The 15,347-nt window shown below is 39.6% G+C and overlaps 1 protein-coding gene across 3 annotated transcripts in view; it reads right to left on the reverse strand.

The window, feature by feature from the left end:
* Nucleotides 1–15,347, reverse strand: part of EMB2773 (PHD finger family protein) — a 57,062-nt gene that overhangs the window by 15,677 nt on the left and 26,038 nt on the right. The gene's annotated exons all lie outside the window — the stretch shown is intronic.

Raw genomic sequence — 15,347 nt, forward strand, 5'->3', positions numbered from 1 at the left:
GATATGATCCCCAGTTCAGTTCCTGCCTTTTTACTCCCTTTCTAGGAGGAGCAACCAGTAGAATATTTGCAAATCTTAGCACCCACTTAAATAAAGCTTTCTCTGCTGACTCGAACACAAAGTTTATTGCATTTGAAGCCTCTGTACACCCATCAAATTCCCCATCCATCCAAGAAATTTTTTTGTGAATCTCCCTCACCTCAAGATTCAAAAAAAAAAACTCAGAAGCAGGCCCTCTCTCTCTACACAGACTTTCTCAGCTCTCAGCAAAGAACAAGGTAGAAGGAGCTTGCTCCAGGTATCCCTATTTTAGGAGTTGACAGTTGTATTAATTTTATGTTGATTAAGTTACCATTTCCAATAAAAAAAATTGTAATTTTGTTGTAAATCATAGTAAGTTGAAAGGAATTGATTCATGAATCATCCATAAATCTTACAATTATTTCTCTTTTTTAGACTTGTTGAAATAAAAGTAAATATACTAAAAATCTATCCACCTATCTATATAGATAGGTATATAGATAGATAATGAATTTACCCTATTTTTAATCCATGTCTTGGAAACAGCCTCTCTGTATGTGCAAGGGTAAGAATGTGTGTATCTATCCTTCCCCAGACCAACATTGGCAGAAGCCCCGTGCACTAGGCAGCCCCTTTTTTGTTTACCATATATGTACCTAAGATAATAGAGTCGACAAGTTGTACAGTAGATGCCTAAGACGATATAATCAAGTTCGACTTAAGAGTCAAATAACCCACATAACCTATATATGACAGAAAATAACTCAATATGATTTTTAAAAGGGGAAGTTGGTTTGACACTGTTATTTGAAGACAAGATGTGAGACACAAAAAAGGGACCTATTATCTTAGACACATATCTTACCCTTCCTATCCATTTCAGTTTCCGAGGAGTAACTTAGAGCCAAGTTTGTGGTTATGGATGAAGCTGGTTTGATACAGTTATTTGAGGATGAAAAGTGCGAGACACAAAAAGGGACATTCATTAAGTCAAAACAGAACTTGGGAAAAGAAGATGCTCTTTCAGATGAGGAGAAAACTGAAACGGATGGGAGGGGAGGAACAATTGCAGACAAAGATCAATTGCAGGGTAATGGTGGGAGATGTAATATCAACCCACAGTTACTTGGCAAGACTACAACGTACCCCTAATCCCCAGCTAGAAGTCCAAGAGTTGATTCTAAGGAAACCACTCCCACAACCAAGGTCAATAATTTTCTTCTATCCATTCTCTTCCTACCCAAGGTAATTTGTGCTGTCCTTTGTTTGTTGTTACTAATGCATGTTCTAGTCCTACTGCCTTGTCCATAAGTGAGACCATCCTTGATCCAAAGTCTGGCAATGTGAGTGATTCATCTAAAGAAACAGAGGTGTTGAGTCCGATCGAGGTTAAAGAGGATGATAAGGAAGAAGGAGAAAGATATTAGAGATAATAATGTAGATATTCAAAATCCTCGTAAAGGAGGAATTGGAGAAGGAGCACAACAGGGACAAGGAGGGTGTCACTCCAAATCCAGGGTTGGTGGAGGAAAAAAAGGGCAATGGGGGAAGATTGGAACCAAGAAAGGGTCAAGGAAAAGTAAAAAGAAGGGAAGGAGATAAAAAGGGGTGGGTCAGGAAAAACCTAGTTAACCAAGTAAGAGGACAAGAGGGTCAAACAAGAAAAGAAAGAAAAAATAATAAGTGAAGCGGAGAGGCTTAGGTGTGAAGTGGACTATGACAAAGGTAGTATTGGAAGGAAGGAAAGAAAAAAGTAAGGGGAATAAATTTACAAAGTGTCAGCTCAAAGTTGGCTCACATGAAGATAATAAAAGTTAGAATGTAAGAGATTTGGGAAGCTCAAGAAAAAGGAGAGCAGTCATAGGGATGTTGAGGAAATAGAAGCCAGATATAGTGTTGATTCAAGAATCAAAAGTGCCTGTTGTGAACAAAAGGTGGGCAAGGAGTATTTGCGCTACTAGAGGAATAAGTTAGGCATTTTCATAGTCCTAGGGGTCTTCAGGGAGAACAATCACTTTAAAGAAACATGAAGACATGGAGTGCTTGGAGGAATTGATTGAAAATATCCCGGTCTCAGTTAAATTAAAAAGAAAGGCGAATGGCCTAGTCTGGGTCTTGACTAATGTGCATGGCCCCACTTCCTATAGGAAGTGGGAGGGTTTGTAGGAGGAATTGACAACAATTAGAGGCCTCTACGAGGGTCCATGATGTTCAGGAGGTAATTTTAATGTGATCGGATTCATACATGAAACAAATAATCCTAGCCACAAGATTACTTCTAGTATGAGAAAATTTAATCAGTTTGTAAGTTCTAATGAGATAAGAGAGCTGCTTACCTGCCTCTATTACAAGAAAATTTTTCAAGAGACACCTATCTGTTGCAAACTGGATAGGTGTCTTTTTTTCTTCAGATTGGGAGGAAGCTTGGAGTGGGATGGTAGCTAGAGCTTTACTGAACCTACTTCGGATCAATGTCCAATCAAATTGTCCCAAGACGGAGTAGGAGGAGGCCCATGCCCTTTTAGATTTGAGAATATGTGGTTACTTCATCCCGAGTTAAAAACGAAAGTGAAAAAATGGTGAGAGGAGGATCAGGTGGAGTTTGGATGGAAGGAATATAGATTTTACAAGAAGTTACAGAGGTTGAAAGTTAGGATAAAGATTGGAATAAAGAGATTTTTAGGAGAATAGAGGAAAGAAAGGATCGGATTGCACAAAGGATAGAGGAGTTAGATGAGTTAGAAGGAGATCATTTGGAGGCTAAACAGGAACTGGAAGAGATCTTGAGAAAAAAGGAGATCAATTGGAGGCAGAAACCAAAGGGCGGGTGATGGCAATACAAGTTTTTACCATATGCTAGCAAGTGGAAAAGAAGAAATAATGTTTCCCAATTGATACGAGTGAGCATTTTTTATTGAAACCAAAAAACTGAACCAAAAATTTAAGTTTCAGTTTTTTCAATATCATTAATTTGGTTTTGTAAAAATTCGGTTTCAGTTTTCAGGTTTGGAAATTTGGTTAACCAAAAAAATTGAATTAACCAAAATTTATTATTTATACATAATATATATTATATATTAAAATATATAATATATTATATATTGTATAATATATGCATGAATATTAATATGTTAATGAAATTTGGTTTTAACCTAAATAACCAAAAACCAAACCGAAAATTTTGGTTTTTCATTTAAAACTTCAGTTTTAAAAATTTCAGTTTATTCGATCCAGTCTTTAACAGAATAACCAATTGCTCACCCCTACTAGTTGGAGTGGAATGGACAAGTATCGCTCATCCCTAGGGAGTTGATGGATGCTTTCAAGGAAAAAAAAGAACTTTGAAATCCAAGACATAAAAACAATATTGGAAAGATCCAAGCCCCGAACCATATGGTTTCACGATGGATTTTTATCAAGATTGTTGGTGCTAACCTCTTGAAGGTTTTTGAAGAATTTTTTTCAGAGAGGCAAATTTAGTTCAAGAGCAAATGCTATTTTTATTGCATCCCTAAGGTGGATGCAAATCATCCAAAAGATTTTAGATCCATAAGCCTTCTGGGTAGCTTGTACAAAATCACCTCTAAGGTGTTGGTGGAGAGGATTAGAAGAGTATTCCCTTCCTTGATCTCACCAAACCAAGGTGCCTTTGTCTTTACAAGACAAATAGCTAACCAAGTTCTCATTGCTAATGAATGTGGGGAGTATAAGAAGAGGTGAAAAGAAGGCTTCGTTTGTAAACTGGACATAGAAAAAGTTTATAACATGATGGACTGGGACTTCTTACTAGAGATGTTGAATTCTATGGGCTTTGGAGTGAGATGATGTAAGTTGATAAAAGGATGTTTCCTCCTGTCACTATTCCATCTTGGTAAATGGGGTATCTAGGGACTTCTTTCCAGCTAAAAGAAACCTCCGACAAGGCAATCCTCTTTCTCCTTTCCTCTTTACAAGGGCTGATACTAACAATCTAATTACAGGCTGGAGAGTTGGGAGGGAACATGTGATAGTTACACATTTTCAGTTTGTGGATGGCCTCTCTGTCTTTTGTGAAGGGGAAAGGGAAGAATTGATTAATCTCAAGAAGTTGGTAACACACTTTGAAAGGGTATCTAATCTCGCAGTAGATTAGGGAAAAAGTTATGTAGTCGGGATAAATAAAGAGGGAGAAGAGATAGAAAACCTAGCTAGACTTTTGGGTTGTGAGACAAGGGACAAGCATTACTTTACCTGGGATTACCAATGGGGGGAACCCAAACTTTGAAAGGTTCTAATATCCAGTTCTGGAAAGATTTTCAAAAAGGCTTGCAGGGTGGAAGAGAAACTCTCTCTTTAGGGGGAAGAATAACTTCAAGAAAGTCAACTTTAATTAACCTGCATGTCTACTTCATAGTTGTCAAGGCATCGCCTAGGCACCCTTAGCTGCGCGTCTCACCCAAACACCTTGACTTTTAGCAACTAGGCACCATTCTAGGCAACTAAGCAGCCACCTAGGCAACAAAAATGACAAGGTGAGTGCCTTTTATAATAAGCATTTATGTTGCTGTATCTCATTGATGTATGTGTTAAAAGATTTTATTATATGCTATATATGAAATTAAAAGATCAAAGGGTTTTGAGGAGAGAAATGAAAGATAGAAAGAAAGAGGAAAGAAAGAATAAAATTATAAAGAGGAAAGAGGAAAAAAATAGTGAGGGATTTCCGATAGGAGCCAAGGGATACAAAGAAATATCATCTGGTGCAGTAGGAGGTGGCGTCTAGAGGTAGAGATGGTGATGGTCTAGGTATAAAAAATATCACAATAAGGAACCTAGCATTAATGGGTAAATGGTTATGCAGATTGCCTCTGGAACAAGATAAACTGTGGTATAAAGTGATAGTGATTATTCACAACTTGGCAGACAATGGCTAGGATGTTGCTCTTGACCCTAAGGCTTCTAGGTCATCCCCTTGGAAAGCAATACACGAGATTTTGCCTCCTTTCTACTATTTATAGGTTTGACACTTATGCAAGTAATAAAGTATTTTCTTAGGACTTGGGTTTCAGAAGGGGAACTAGGGATTCGGATCTAAACATCCTTTTTGTCTCTTTTTAATAAATTACAAGGTGTTTACTTGGACCCTCCAAAGTTGGACTCTGGTATTTGGATTTCCTCTCCTCCTGGGTTTTTTCCTTGTGCGTCCTTCTTCAATGCTTTAACTTTGAATTTTGATAGTGTTGGGCAAACATTTCCAGTTAAGGAAGTCGGGGGTAAACCGATTTCTTCTAGGATTAGAGCTTTCTATTGAGAAGCTTTCTTGGGAAGGAAATACACTGGTGATCTCCTTCAAGGAAAGAAGCCATTTTGGTGCTTATCTCCTAATTCGAGTGTTCTTTGTGAAGCTGATGGTGAGTCATGCTAATCACTTATTAGGTTCTTGTTCATTTGTTTCTTCTATTCAGGAATGGTTCTTTTCTTTGTTTGGTAATTGATGGATTCCTTCACCAAATGTTCAAGGCTTCATTGGCTCCACTGTTGGCAGTCGAACAAAGAAGAGGAGGTAGGTTTTGTGGAGATGTACAAGGGCAGCAGTTTGTCGGATAACTTGGGAGGAAAGGAATAACAAATTTTTTTATGACAAGGAAAGGTCTAAAAGGGCATTAATTGAAGTAATCACCACAAGGTTGTTGTAATGGGTGAAGTCTTTGAATCTATTTGAAGATGTTTCCGCAACAGCTTTGCTGAACAACTAGAAAGAAGAGGCCTGATCAGCTCCCAACAAGAGTGTTCTTCATCCATTATGGAATGTTCCAGCTCCTAGGTTCATAAAGCTAAACTTTGATGGTCGTATTGAAGGAAACCCAGGCCCTTCAATCATTGGACATGTGTTTAGGAATGAGGTGGTTGAGATTATTGCTATGTTCTCAGGTCCAATTGGGGAAGGAGACTCTCCCCGAGCTAAAGTCCTAGCTATTTTGGAAGGTGTCAAAAAGGTTAAGGAGCTCAACTTAAAGAGGTTAGTTATTGAGGGAGACTCAAAATTGGTGGTCGTATTGAAGGAAACCCGGGCCCTTCAATCATTGGACAGGTGTTTAGGAATGAGGTGGTTGAGATTATTGCTATGTTCTCAGGTCCAATTGGGGAAGGAGACTCTCCCCGAGCTAAAGTCCTAGCTATTTTGGAAGGTGTCAAAAAGGTTAAGGAGCTCAACTTAAAGAGGTTAGTTATCAAGGGAGACTCAAAATTGGTAATAGACTAGTTGCAAAAAGAAGAGAACAGAATGTAGAGTTACCTAAATGAAAAAAGAATCTTCAAATGGTTGATCCGAGACGTGACAATGAGGTTACAATGGGTAAAGAGGTGCACTAATTCCTTTCCAAATGCACTAGCCAAACAAGGGGTGGGAAGGAATCAATCGTTCTGGCTTACATGTAGTGTTTAATTTTCGGGGGAGTTAAGAAAGCTTATCTCCTTGTCTTTGTACCATAACTCTTTTCTCATTAATGAATTGATTCTGTTACTGATAAAAAAAAAAAAAAAAAAACGTCTTCCTAGGAAGATGTTTGGTTTGGGGATACTCTTTTAAAGATGGATTTCTATCTGTTTATTTCCTTTTCCTAAACAAAGGCAGAGTAATTTCCTCTGTTTTATGGCGATGAAAATTCATGGGATTTGGGTTTGAGGAGAGGATCAAGGCAGTTTGAAAAGGGATTGATGGATGACCTTATATCTCTTCTTAGTATTATGTTTTTGGATCAATCTTGCTTGGAAATTAGAATTTCTTCGGTGTCCCCTTCTGGCTCATTTACTTGTTCCTCCACTGCTCTTCTTCAATCTTCTAACTTAAGGATCCTTTCCAATGAAGGAAGTTTGGTGTAACCCTGTACCCCAAATCTGTTGGGAGGTAGTGCTTCAAAAGATAAACAATTTGGACAATCTTCAAAGAAGATTGCCAAATTGGTATCTATCGACTCATGTTTGTAGTCCATACCCAGGCTGTGTTGAGACAATTACACACCTATTTTTATCTTGACGCTTTTGCTTCTTTTGTTAGAAATTGGTTTTTGTCTCTCTTTGGTTGCAAATGGAATCCTCCTTCAGATGTGGTAGGGCTTTTCTACCCAAGTTTTTTTATACAACCAAAGAAAAAAGGAAGAGTGATGTGGAGAGCTACATGAGCAACTATCATCTGGTCAATCTAGGAAGAAAAAAATAATAGAATTTTTCAAGGGATTGAAAGATCCAAGGAGCAAATCATTAACTACATAACTACTAATGTCATTCATTGGTTGAAATCGATTGTGTTCTTCAAAGACTACTCAATTAAGGACATTTTTGGAGGGTGGCCGGTAGTGGTAAATTCTTCAACTATAAAGAATGTAGTTCAGGTTCAATGGATCCCTTCAACACAACAAAAGGTGAAGTTGAATTTTTTTTTATCAATAACACAATTCATTAATTATCACAATAAGAATTACAAAGAGGAAGACAAACTTTCTTATCTTCCAACTTCAGCTTGAGCCCCAAGAAAGGAAATAAGAGAGAAAGAGAAAAAAGAAAAAAGAAATTTAAATTGCAATTGTGCCCAGAACATTGAATCTCCGTCCACCCCTTGTTTAGTTAGCCCATCAGCAAAAGAATTAGCTAATCTTTTTACCCAACTGATTTTAACTTCCATTTCTCAAATCATCCATATAAATTTCCTCCTCACATTGCTATAACTCCATAAACCACTATCGTCTTTATTCAACTACCCTACCACAACCTCTGAGTCCCCTTCAATTATGAGTTTTCTAACATTCATCTCCCTAGCTTTTTGGACTCCTTCCATAACTGCATGGGTCTTAGCTTTGAGAGAGTCACCCACTCCAATTGGGCTTGAGAACATGGCAGAAACAACCCCATTCTCATCCTTGAAAACACCCCTAATCCCTGATTGTCCAGGGTTCCCATTGCTACTTCCATCAAAGTTTAGTTTTATGAAACCCACAGATGGGGGAGTCCAAGACACACTCATTACTGCTTTAGTCTGGGTACAACTAGCAATCTCACCCCAATTCCTCAGCATGCCATCCACTGTATAATCTGTGAATAGCTCTTGGGATTTCATCCACTGTACAGCCCTTATATGGATCGGAGCCCTCAAATCTTCAGCACCTCTCTCTTCTTCAAAGAAGATCCTGGAGTTTCTTTCTTCCCATAAACACCAGCATACTGCTGCCCCCAGCCCTCTCCACATAGTCCTTCCCCTTTTAATACGACACCTAAAAAAAGGAGCAAAAAGACTTTGCAAATTTGATGGAAGATTCCAAGTATACAAAAAGAGAGAAAGCCCACTCCCAAATAGATTTTGCAAATTGGCAAGACACCAGTAGATGAAAACCAGTCTCCCCTTCAGCTTTACAAAGAACACACCAATGAGGGGACAACCAGATATTGGGTCTCTTCTTTTGGAGCAGATCACCAGTGTTGATTCCTTCCAAAAAGGCTTCCTAGCAAAAACTACCGACCCTAGGAGGAATTGGCCTACACCAAACCTCATTAATAGAGAAGGGGGGGTTATAGAATTGGTGGACTGGCTTAACACTTTAAAGGAGGCACAGGAGAAAGAACTAGTAGGGGTGGGAACTAGATTCTAGAGTCTTCCTTAGCAGGGTCTAAGAAGACTTTATCAAGAAGTTGGAGGAGACTCGAAATACTGTCAAGGTCTGAGTCTCTCACAACCCTTCTCAGACCCAAATTCCAACCAAACCCAAAAATGGAAGAGGAAGGGGTACTGAAAGAGGAAATTGGCTCATTTTTAAAAACAGATAGGGGATACAAAGAAGAAAACTGATCCATTAGAGGGGCATTCCCCACCCAAGTTTGTTCCCAAAATTTTATTGTGTTACCTAAATTCAAATCATACATGATAAAAGGGGAAAAAACTGGTAATAAATCATGAATGGCTTTCCAAGGCGAAGCGCTTGTGGTCCTAGCCCAGATTCCAGCACCCCATCCATTTAGCTCCAGCCCATGTATGCTTACCACTATTTTGATCCAAAATTTCTCCTTCTCTAGTGGGAATCTCCACAACCATTTCCCAGAAGGGTCAAATTCCAATCTCTAAGGTTCCCAAGCCCTAAACCACCACTGTTTTTACTCCTGGTTTCCACCTTCCAGCGTACCCTATGGTCCCTCTTCTCCTCTCTTGGCTCCCAAAGGAAATCTCTCATCGTCTTTTCCAATTTGTTAGAAACCTTAACTGGGATTTTGAACACTAAAAGGAAATAAATGCTTAAATTTGCTACAGTAGCCTTAATCAGTGTCATTCTACCTCCAAGAGAAAAGTAATTCTTTTTCCAAGAGACAAGTCTCTTCTCGAATCTTTCCACCACGGGATTCCAGAAACTCTTCCTCTTTGGATTGTCACCCAATAGCAACCCCAGTAGTTCAATGGCCATCTTGAGACCTAGCACTTCTACACTCTCCCTAATTTCTCCCTCCTCCAAATTCACACCCACTACACAACTTTTCTCAAAGTTCATCTTCAATCTTGGCATTTGTTCAAAAAGTAGTATCACCAATTTCATGTTTCGAATATACTCCAAGTTTCCTCCTTCACAGAACAAAATCATGTCATCTGCAAACCATAAATGGGTGAAGGGGGGGTTCCTCTCCTTCCAACTCTCCATCCTCTAATGAGACCCCTAGAGTCTACTCTGTGAATCAATCTCCCCAAAACATCAGCAATCAGTGTGAACAAGAAGGGAGATAAGGGGTCCCCTTGTCTTATACCCCTAATGGCTGGAGAGAAATCTACCATTGTCCCATTCACTAGTACAGAATAATGACAATTCCGAACACACCCCATAATCCATTTGCACCATCTAGCCCCAAATCCAAATTTGATCATAACTCTCCTTAAGAAATCCCAATCTACCAAATCATAAGCCTTTTCTAGATCCAACTTACATACCACTCCCTTCTTTCCATCCTTCCTGAAATTCTCAACACTCTCATTCGCAATTAGGATATGATCTGTAATTTGTCTTCCACTCACAAAGGCTCCTTGATTTGGTGTAATGATATCTGGCAATACTTCCTTCAATCTCAAAGACAAAACCTTAGCAAGGATCTTACACAAGCTATTTACCAAACCGATTGGCCTGAAGTCCTTTGGATGGGATGCATCTTTCTTTTTTGGAACCAAAGCTAAAAAAGTGGAATTCACACCTTGGTTAACCACTTCTCTCCTATGAAATTCCTCAAACACCATCAACAGATCACCTTTCAATGTATCCCAGCAATCTTAGTAAAAAGCCATTGTGAAACCATCTAGACCTAAACCTTTTGTTCTATACATAGAGAAGACAGTCTCCTTAATTTCTTCCAACTCAAACCTTTTTTCCAATCTTCTCCTGTTATCAACCCCTACAACTAGCCAATCCAAACTTTCTAACCACACCCCCTACTCACAGCCCTTCTTAGAATGGATTTAAAATGTCCTACAAAGGCCCCTGCAATCTCATCTTGTTGCGTTAACTCAACTCCATCCACCACCAGTTTGGAAATAAAATTTCTCCTTCTCCTCCCAATAGCCAAAGAATGAAAGAACCCGGTATTCCCATCTCCCTCTTGCAGCCATTTACATCTAGATTTTTGCCTCCAGCACATTTCCTCCTTATGTAGGTAGTCCTCTAACTGTCTTCTCAAACCTCTTCTTTGTTCCTTGTCTGCCTCTCCAAAATCTCCCCTTCTTTCAAATCTAAGCTTTCAAGTTGGTCCATCAAAGTTTTCTTTCTTTCTTCAAGCTTTCCAAATTCCAATTGATTCCATTCCTTGATCTTTGCTTTCAGAAATTGTAATTTTTTTTGGAACCTCATCCCTTCCCATTCCATCACTCCCTTACTCTTTTAGTGAAACTAGGATGGAATGACCACATATTTTCAAACCTAAAAGGGGAAGGTCTTCCACTCCTTTGCTCCTTGCAAATCACTATAGGCCAGTGGTCAGAGGTCAATCTAGGAAGAGTTCTAGAATCTAAGTTCCCCCAATGTTCTTTCCAATCCAAAGAGAACAAAAACCTATCCAACTTGGAGCAAATGGGACTTGATTGGAGATTTGACCAAGTGAATGTCTTGTGGGCTAAAGGTACCTCCTTAAGTTCAAATGCATCCACAAACCAGTTAAACTTCCTCATACTAGTTGTCACCCTTTGATTAGCATTATTGGTATCTCTTTAAGTTCAAATGCATCCACAAACCGGTTAAACTTCCTCATACTAGTTGTCACCCTTTGATTAGTATTATTGGTTTCTTCCATGAATCTAATCACATTAAAGTCCCCACCCACACACCAAGGGCCATCCCATAGCCCTCTGATATCAGCCAACTCCTCCCACAATTCCTCTCTCCCTATAGTCATTTGGTCCATAAACATTTGTGAGCACCCACACAAAACCATCCTCTTGTTGCTTGAACTTCAATGAGACTGAGTATTTTCCAATCAGTTCCACCAAGCCTTCAACTGCATCCCTCTTCCACATTGTCACTATCCCCCCTGAAGCACCCCAAGAGGGAGCAGCCATCCAGCTAATCTCCCTGGCTTTCCAAACACTCCTTGCCCATCTATTATTAAACTCCATTGTCTTGGATTCCTGCATTAAAACAATGTATGGGTCATACCTTTTTATTACCTCTTTGATCGTAGCTCTTTTCCTCACACTTCCTATGCCCCTCACATTCCAACTAAGTATCTTCATTGTCACTTCTTCCTTAACTCCCTACTTCACCTCACCACTACTTCCACCCTTTCCTTCTATCTCCTTTTACCCCGAAACTCTTATCACCTTCCACATTTCTTTTCAGTCTCTCAACTTCACTCAGTTTTCTTTTCTTTATTTTAATTTCCTTCTTCTTCTGTAGGCCACTTTTCAACCCATTCAAATCTTCCATTCTACATCCTAGCTTCCCCACAAAGTCTGCTATCAGGTCTTCTCTATTAGATCCCTCCACCATTGTCCTCTCTAAATATTCCCCTCCTCTCCTCCCCTCTCAACTGATCCCTCCCTTGTTCTCTCCTCTAAATCCTTCCTCCACATCATATTTTGTTCAACTTCACTGAACATTCTTTCAATAATTTCCCATACTTTCTCATTCCTATGCCTTCCATCCACCACCTCCCCACAGTCTCTCAATCCCTTCTCCATAACTTTAGAAGACCCACCACCTTGGTTTGCTACAAATACACGGGCTGCTAGAATTGGAATTGGAGCGGAATCTAGAACATAGGACATAGAAAAAACATTAATAGCGCAAACTAAATTCATTTGGTTACCTGGGTTTGATTGACAAGTTGGTGAAGTACACAAGACATTTGGTTACCTGGGTTCACCCCTTATTAGTACATTCCTACTCTGCCTCAGGTTCTCCCGGTTTTACCCCTTCTTTTGCACCTTGCACAAAATCTTTGAGGATGGGTTATTCTACCTAATGTCTTTAGCCTCATTTACTTCACGAATCCCAAGTCTGCTTCCATCACCCGTTTTTTTGAAAAGGTAAGGTAATTTATTAAAACAAGAACCAGTACAAAGGAGCCTAGGCTATTAGAGGCTACATAGAGCCACCACAAATTACAGATACATGCAGTTCTGAGATCTAAACAACAGGCTCAAATTCTGATTTTTAAACACCTTCGTTACCGACACCCAGGACAGAAGTTTACCCACTGCTTTCTACACCATTTCCTCTGAAGATTTAGCTTTGCACTGAAAAATTCTGTTATTTCTTTCAATCCAGATAGTCCAAAGCACAGCAGCCATGATAGTCTTCCAAACCAAGATACCTTTCTTGCTGAGACCCTCAATCTACCAACACAACAGCAGATCCTTCACAGAATTTGGCATTACCCAGCTGGTTTCCAAAGCTTGAAGAAAATGCCTCCAAATATAATTCGAGACTGAGCAATGTAAGGCCAGATGTTCCGTAGTTTCTACTACCCCACCACATAAGCCACATGACATGTCCGAAATCTGTATGCCACGTTTCACTAGATTAACTTTGGATAGACATTTATTTAAAGCCATTGTCCAAAGCAAAAACTTCACTTTAGGACTGATTGAGCACCAAATCTGCCTAGCCAGAAAGTTTTGGAGCAGGCCCAACAGAATTGCATACTCCTCAATTTCCCAGTCAAAGAGGCGCCTCCTATAAGTTAGGTTCCAACTGAAAGAGTTACCATCCACATTGAAATTCTCAACCACCGTGGAATCCTAATTTACAGAAATTTGATACAAGAGAGGAAAGGCATCTTTCAAACACACTTCAGAACACCAAGAGTCTTTCCAACATTTAATTCTTTCCCCATTTCCCAAGTTGTAACTGATTCCTTCCTCAAATAAATTAGCGTTCTTCATTATACCTGTCCGAATGGAGCTTATCCCTCTTGAAATAAGAGAATTGGATCTCCAATCACCCCAGTCCACTCCATATTTGTCCACAATCAGCTTTCTCCACCAAGCATTTCTTTCATTTGCAAATCTCCAAAGCCATTTACACAGGAGGGCAGAATTGAATTTCTTCAATTTTCTTATTCCCACCCCTCCAACTTCCTTAGGAATACACACTTGATCCCAGTTTACAACATGAACCTTCTTCTCCTCCTCCCAACCTCTCCAGAGAAAGTTTTTCTGTAGTTGCTCCAATCTGTTAGCCACTTTTGAAGAAATAGGAAATAGGGAGAGGAAGTAAGTAGGTAGATTAGAAAGAGTACTCTTAATCAAAATCACTCTCCCCCCAAAAGAAAGTTATTTAGCTTTCCAGGAAGCCAATTTCTTCTCCATTCTTTCAACCACTGGATTCCAAATCTGAGAGGAAGTATATTTAGCTCCAAGAGGGAGCCCCAAGTACTTGACCGGAAGATGGGCAGTCTGACAAGCCATAACTTCTGCACAAACTTCTAGATTTATAACAAGACCTACAGGGATAATCTAAGATTTACTCAAATTAACCTTGAGGCCAGACACCACCTCAAACCAACTCAAAATTCCAAGCACCACCTCCAGTTGATTAGGAGAAGCATCAACAAAGCATATGGTGTCATCAGCAAATTGAAGAATATTGACTTTTCCTTTTCCCGGAGCAATTGCAAAGCCCTCCCAAAGCCCATTCTCAGCAGCCTTCTTGCTAAAGAGATAAAATTTTCATGACGCAAATGAAGAGTAGGGGAGAGAGAGGGTCACCTTGCCTCAAACCTCTTGAACTTCCAAAAAACCCCGTCGTTTGCTCGTTAACTAAGATGGAGAACTTAGGAGTCTTAATACAAACTCTTATCCAGTTTCTCCAAAGCTGCCCAAAATTCATTTTCTCCAAAACCAGATCCAAGCAGTGCCAGTTAACATGCTCATAAGCTTTTTCAATATCCAGTTTACACAGAACACCTGGAGTCCCCTCTCTTCTTCTGGACTCCAGCAGGTCATTGGCAATGAGAATAGAGTCAACCATCTGTCTACCCAAGACAAAAGCACTTTGGTTACAAGAGATAAGACTGCCTAACACACACTTCATTCTTTCAACCAAAACCTTTGCCAAGATTTCGTAGAAACTGTGCAAGAGACTAATGGGCTTGAAGTTCTTTATATTGAAACCTAGCACGAGCATTTGCCATTTTGTGAAAGAACTTTGTCTTTTTATCCCCCTCTTTAAGCCAAATGGATTTACCTCTTTGTCTCCACTTCCTCTCTTCCTCAACTGCCATCTTATCATACCTGATTTTTGCAATTGACCTCTTAAGTCTCAGATCTTCAGACAAGGGACCCGCCTCTTCAGCTCTGTCAATCTCAACAATGGTGCTCAACAAAGCCTTCTTATCAGTAACCCACTTCATATTCTTCTCCTTACTCCAAATTTTTAGTTTACCCTTGACAGCCTTTAATTTTGATGCCATAACGAAAGAACTAGAGTCCTCCACTTGCAATTCATTCCACACAGAGCTGATTAAGGGGATAAGATTTTCCTCCTCAAACCAAGCATTTTCAAACTTAAACGGGGATTTGACACTCTCACGGAGACCACAAACAAGCTGAATAGGGCTATGGTCAGACATCAGTCTAGGAAGGGTAAGCTGTCTGAAATCAGGAAAGAATTCATCCCAGTTTGAAGAAACCAAGAATCTGTCCAGCCTAACCAGGGTCGGGACAGATTGGTTATTGGTCCAAGTGAATCTATTACCCTGAATTGGGACGTCCATATTCCATACTGTTTATGAAGTCAGCAAACATGTTCATCGAACCGGTTCTTCTACCCCTTGTATTCTTCACATCCACCAAAATAGTTGCAATAAAATCACACCCAATTACCCAAGGA

Source organism: Nelumbo nucifera, chromosome 3 (genome assembly GCF_055504915.1).
Source record: "Nelumbo nucifera cultivar China Antique chromosome 3, China Antique-T2T, whole genome shotgun sequence".
NCBI classification, from domain to species: Eukaryota; Viridiplantae; Streptophyta; class Magnoliopsida; order Proteales; family Nelumbonaceae; genus Nelumbo; species Nelumbo nucifera.